The sequence below is a fragment of the Eleutherodactylus coqui genome, chromosome 4 (genome assembly GCF_035609145.1).
Source record: "Eleutherodactylus coqui strain aEleCoq1 chromosome 4, aEleCoq1.hap1, whole genome shotgun sequence".
NCBI classification, from domain to species: Eukaryota; Metazoa; Chordata; class Amphibia; order Anura; family Eleutherodactylidae; genus Eleutherodactylus; species Eleutherodactylus coqui.
In genome coordinates, this window is record NC_089840.1 from 183,065,499 (window position 1) to 183,071,603 (window position 6,105).

Sequence of the window (6,105 nt, forward strand, 5' to 3'; positions counted from 1 at the left end):
AATTCAAGCCTGCTGACTTTTCCTCCCTCCAACAGTAATTTAGGGACCATAAAACTTTCACAACTATCAGTGCCTAGACAAAAAAAGTTTGTTTGCTGTTGCAGAATTCCTTTTAAGTGCGAACCAATCACATCCATATCTGTGCCTTGTCATAAGTATGTATGTTATAAGTGTGTATAAATATGCATGCCTCTTCAGATCCAATCCATTTAAGCCTGAAGAAGAACCCTGCGTCGGTTCGGAAGCTCGCTATTATTACATCATGTATTTTTGTTAGCCATTAAAAGGTATCATATCTACAAGATTACGTCGTTTCTCTTGCTGAGAACAATCACATTTTGCTCTACTGGCTAACACGGTACCAGATCTTTGTTTTCGTTACTCGAGACGAACACCACGCGGTACTCGAGTCAATTGCATTTCCTTCCCTGCATGTTTAGCGCCATTTTCGAGTCAATAAACGTGCAGGGAAGACATTATCACTTCCTGCTGTGATGTGCCAGCCCTCCGCCCGCCAACAGCAGTGAGTGGCTGGGCCGATCAGGTGACCGCCAAGTACTTAAACTGGTCCCGCCCGCGGCTCGCCTCAGAAGCATGCTGGCAGTGGTTAGGGAAAGTGCTGAGGCTAATACAAGGATAGTGCTAGCGTAGGATCCTGTCTTCAAGAACCCCAACGGTCCTTCTTAGGGCTACGGCTCATCATGTGCGTTATAGTTGTGGCTGGCTTGGAGCATTAGTGTACCAATTTTTTTTTAAGCATCTAGGGCTGTGCAGGAAATTTCAGCTATAGAGTTCTCATTCTGCAGTGCATTAGGCAGAGTTTAGGGACAGAGCTGCCTGTATAGGGAAAGTTTTACAGTCGTGATCTTCTCACCCAGAACCCCAACAGTACTTTTTTGGGCTACTCCTCATACAGAGCGTCCTTTTTAGTGCTACTCCTCATCGTGTGCATTAGTTGTGGCTGGCTGGGAGCAGTAGTGCACCCTTCTTTTTTTTAACGCATCTAGGCCTGTGCAGACCCTTACAGTTATACCGTTCTCAGTCTGCAGTGCATTAGACCAAGGTCTCACTGCAAAACAGTACTCTAATATTTCCTAGGCCGCTGCAAACCATTTTAGTTATACTGTTCTCCGTCTGCAGTGCATTATGCAGAGGTCTCACCTTGAAACAGTACTCTAATATTTTCTAGGCCACTGCAACGTATTTCAGCTCTGCCACTGTGCAGAGCGTCTCACAATACCCTTTCCTTGAGATAGCCGCAGTTACCAGCACTATCGACTGGCTTTAGTGTCTTCTCCCACTCCACAGCCTCTCTTATCTACAAGTCTCTGTGAGCGGTAAATGACTCCTAGGTATCAGTGCAAGACAGCGGGTTAATTTTTTCAAGTCACAGCATAGAGCATCTGCTATCTACAAGTCTCTGTGTGCGGTGAATTATCCACAGTTGTCAGTGCTGTCCAGTGGGATAATATATTTGGTCCCTGCTCTATCCTTAATCCGCCATGATGAGGAGTAGGGTTAAGGGTTGAGGACGTGGACGCGGGCGTCCAAGTGAGGGTGTGGGCACAGGCCAAGATCCTGGGCACGTTGAATCACAGACGGCTGCTGAGGGATTAGAAGAGAGGCAAGTTTCTCTGGTCCCCAGCTTCATATCACAATGTATGGGTCCGCGTGGTAGACCTTTATTACAAACAGAGCAGTGCGGGCAGGTCCTGTCGTGGATGGCAGAAAACGCCTCCAGCAATGTATCGACCACCCAATCTTCGACGCAGTCCACTACTCCCGGCCTAAGGACTGCAACTCTGAATCTTCTGGCTGCTCTTCCTTCCTCCCAGCCTTCTCACTCCATGAAAATGACATATTATAATAACATGCAGACTCCCAGGAACTGTTCTCGGGTCCCTGCCCTGAGTGGGAAAAAACGGTTCCTCTCTCACCTGAGGAGTTTGTCGTGACTGATGCCCAACCTTTGGAAAGTTCCCGGAGTCCAGGTGATGAGGCTGGGGACTTCCGGCAACTGTCTCAAGAGCTTTTTGTGGATGAGGATGATGAGACACAGTTGTCTGCCAGTGAGGTAGTATGAAGGGCAGTAAGTCCCAAAGGAGCGCACAGAGGATTCGGAGGAAGAGCTGCTGGACGATGAGGTGACTGACCCCACCTGGTTTGCTAAGTCTACTGAGGACAGGGCTTCAGGGGGAAGGCAAGTGCAGCAGCAGTTGGAAGAGGCAGTTTCCCTCGTGGCAAGCCTCCGTGCAGAGGGCTAGCTTTTCAAAGGTGTGGATGTTTTTTAGTGAGAGTGCGGACGACTGACGAACAATGATGTGCGACCTGGGGAGCCACCACTACCAGCCTCACCACCAACAGCATGCGCAAGCATATGATGGCGAGGCACCCGACAAGGTGGGACGAAGGCCATTCACCGCCTTTGGGTCACACCACTCCCTCTTCCCCTGTGCCACAACCTGCCACGCAGATCCAATCCCCCTCCCGGGACACAGGCACGAGCACTTTCCGGCCTGCACCCACACCCTCACCTCCACAGTCCTCCACTCCATCCAGCAATGTCTCTCAGCGCAGCGTTCACCTGTCGCTAACACAAGCCTTGGAGCAAAAATGCAAATATGCCGCCACCCACCTGCATGCACAAGCTTTAAACGTGCACATTGCCAAATTGATCAGCCTGAAGATGCTGCCAAATTGGCTTGTGGAAACGGAGGCTTTCAAAAACAATGGCAGCGACGGTCCCGCGGTACTCGGTCCCCAGTCGCCACTATTTTCCCCAACAATGCAAATAGTAAGCACGAGCAGCACTCTTATAATGTCTCACAGTGAAGCAGGACTGGGAAAATGCACGCCACTACAAGGTATTCGGGGATCCAAGGATTCCAGCCAGACACAGGAAAAAGTAGTTTGTGGCAGCATAAAGTGATGCAATAAAAATCAAATCTTTATTTTACCTCCAGAGTAAAAACTGCAAGGTTTCGATCGAGAGATCTTTGTCAAGCATTCTCTTTTTTTTCTTTTTTCTCTCCCTTTTCTCTCCATTCTCACTTTTTTCTTTCTTTTTTCTCCTTCTTTTCTCTCCTTTTTCTCTTTTTTCTCTCTTCTCTTTTTTTCTCTCTTTTCCTCTCTTTTCTCTCCTTTTTCTCTTTTTTTCTTTTTTCTCTGCCTTTTCTCTCCTTTTTCTTTCTTTTTTCTCTTTTTTCTCCTTCTTTTCTCTCCTTTTTCTCCCTCTTTTCTCTCTTTTTTCTCTCCCTTTTCTCTCCTTTTCTCCCTCTTTTCTCTCTTTTTTCTCTTTTTTCTCTCTTTTTTCTTTCTTTTTTCTCTCTTTTTTCTCCTTCTTTTCTCTCCTTTTCTCTCTCCCTTTTCTCTCTTTTTTCTCTTTTTTCTCTCTTTTTTCTCCCTCTTTTCTCTCTCCCTTTTTCTGTTTTCTTCTCTCCTTTTTCTCCCTCTTTTCCTCTCTTTTTTTTTTCTCTTTTTTCTCTCTTCTCTCTTTTTTTTCTCTTTTCTTTTTTTTTCTTTTTTTTCTCTCCCTTTTCTCTCCTTTTTCTCTCTTTTTTCTCCCTCTTTTCTCTCTTTTTTCTCTCTCTTTTTCTGTTTTTTCTCTCCCTTTTCTCTCTTTTTTTCTCCCTCTTTTCTCTCTTTTTTCTCTCTTTTTCTCTCTCTTTTCTCCCTCTTTTCTCTCTCCCTTTTTCTGTTTTTTTCTCTCCTTTTTCTCCCTCTTTTCCTCTCTTTTTTCTCTCTTTTTTCTCTTCTTTTTTTTCTCTCCCGTTTCTCTCCTTTTTCTCTCTTTTTTTCTCCCTCTTTTCCCTCTTTTTTCTCTCTCTTTTTCTGTTTTTTCTCTCCCTTTTCTCTCCTTTTCTCCCTCTTTTCTCTCTTTTTTCTCTTTTTTCTCTCTTTTTTCTTTCTTTTTTCTCTCTTTTTTCTCCTTCTTTTCTCTCCTTTTCTCTCTCCCTTTTCTCTCTTTTTTCTCTTTTTTCTCTCTTCTCTCTTTTTTTCTCTCCTTTTTCTCCCTCTTTTCTCTCTTTTTTCTCTCCCTTTTCTCTCCCTTTTCTCTTTTTTCTCTCCCTTTTCTCTCCTTTTTCTTTCTTTTTTCTCTCTTTTTTCTCTCCCTTTTCTCTCCCTTTTCTCTCTCCTTTTTCTTTCTTTTTTCTCTCTTTTTTCTCTCCCTTTTCTCTCCTTTTTCTCCCTCTTTTCTCTCTTTTTTCTCTTTTTTCTCTCTTTTTTCTTTCTTTTTTCTCTCTTTTTTCTCCTTCTTTTCTCTCCTTTTCTCTCTCCCTTTTCTCTCTTTTTTTCTCCCTCTTTTCTCTCTTTTTTCTCTCCCTTTTCTCTCCTTTTTCTCTCTTTTTTCTCTCTTTTCCTCTCTTTTTTTTTCTCTTTTTTCTCTCTTCTCTCTTTTTTTTCTCTTTTCCTCTTTTTTTTTTCTCTTTTTTCTCTCCCTTTTCTCTCCCTTTACTTTCATTTTTCTCTCTTTTTTTTCTCCCTCTTTTTCTGTTTTTTCTCTCCCTTTTCTCTTTTTTCTCTCCCTTTTCTCTCCTTTTTCTTTCTTTTTTCTCTCTTTTTTCTCTCCTTTTCTCTCTGCCTTTTCTCTCTTTCTTCTCTTTTTTCTCTCTTCTCTTTTTTTTTCTCTCTTTTTTCTCCCTCTTTTCTCTCTTTTTTCTCTCCTCTCTTTTTTCTCTCTCTTTTTTCTCTTTTCCTCTCTTTTTTTTCTCTTTTCCTCTTTTTTCTCTCTTTTTTCTCTCCCTTTTCTCTCCTTTTACTTTCATTTTTCTCTCTTTTTTTTCTCCCTCTTTTCTCTCTTTTTTCTCTCTTTTTCTCTTTTTTCTCTCCTTTTTCTCCCTCTTTTCTCTCTTTTCCTCTCTTTTTTTTCTCTCTTTTTTCTCTCCCTTTTCTCTCCTTTTTCTCTCTTTTTTCTCTCTTTTTTCTCTCCCTTTTCTCTCCTTTTTCTCCCTCTTTTCTCTCTTTTTTCTCTTTTTTCTCTCTTTTTTCTTTCTTTTTTCTCTCTTTTTTCTCCTTCTTTTCTCTCTTTTTTCCCTCTTTTTCTCTTTTTTCTCTCCTTTTTTTCCCTCTTTTCTCTCTTTTCCTCTCTTTTTTTTCTCTCTTTTTTCTCTCCCTTTTCTCTCCTTTTTCTTTCTTTTTTCTCTCTTTTTTCTCCCTCTTTTCTCTCTCCCTTTTTCTGTTTTCTCTCCTTTTTCTCCCTTTTTTCTCTCTTTTTTCTCCCTCTTTTCTCTCTCCCTTTTTCTGTTTTCTCTCCTTTTTCTCCCTCTTTTCCTCTCTTTTTTTTTCTCTTTTTTCTCTCTTCTCTCTTTTTTTTCTCTTTTCTTTTTTTTTTCTTTTTTTTCTCTCCCTTTTCTCTCCTTTTTCTCTCTTTTTTTCTCTTTTCCTCTCTTTTTTTTCTCTCTTTTTTCTCTCCCTTTTCTCTCCTTTTTCTCTCTTTTTTCTCTCTTTTCCTCTCTTTTTTTTTCTCTTTTTTCTCTCTTCTCTTTTTTTTCTCTTTTCCTCTTTTTTTTTTCTCTTTTTTCTCTCCCTTTTCTCTCCCTTTACTTTCATTTTTCTCTCTTTTTTTTCTCCCTCTTTTTCTGTTTTTTCTCTCCCTTTTCTCTTTTTTCTCTCCCTTTTCTCTCCTTTTTCTTTCTTTTTTCTCTCTTTTTTCTCTCCCTTTTCTCTCCTTTTTCTCCCTCTTTTCTCTCTTTTCCTCTCTTTTTTTTCTCTCTTTTTTCTCTCCCTTTTCTCTCCTTTTTCTCTCTTTTTTCTCTCTTTTCCTCTCTTTTTTTTTCTCTTTTTTCTCTCTTCTCTTTTTTTTCTCTTTTCCTCTTTTTTTTTTCTCTTTTTTCTCTCTTCTCTTTTTTTTCTCTTTTCCTCTTTTTTTTTTCTCTTTTTTCTCTCCCTTTTCTCTCCCTTTACTTTCATTTTTCTCTCTTTTTTTTCTCCCTCTTTTTCTGTTTTTTCTCTCCCTTTTCTCTTTTTTCTCTCCCTTTTCTCTCCTTTTTCTTTCTTTTTTCTCTCTTTTTTCTCTCCCTTTTCTCTCCTTTTTCTCCCTCTTTTCTCTCTTTTCCTCTCTTTTTTTTCTCTCTTTTTTCTCTCCCTTTTCTCTCCTTTTTCTCT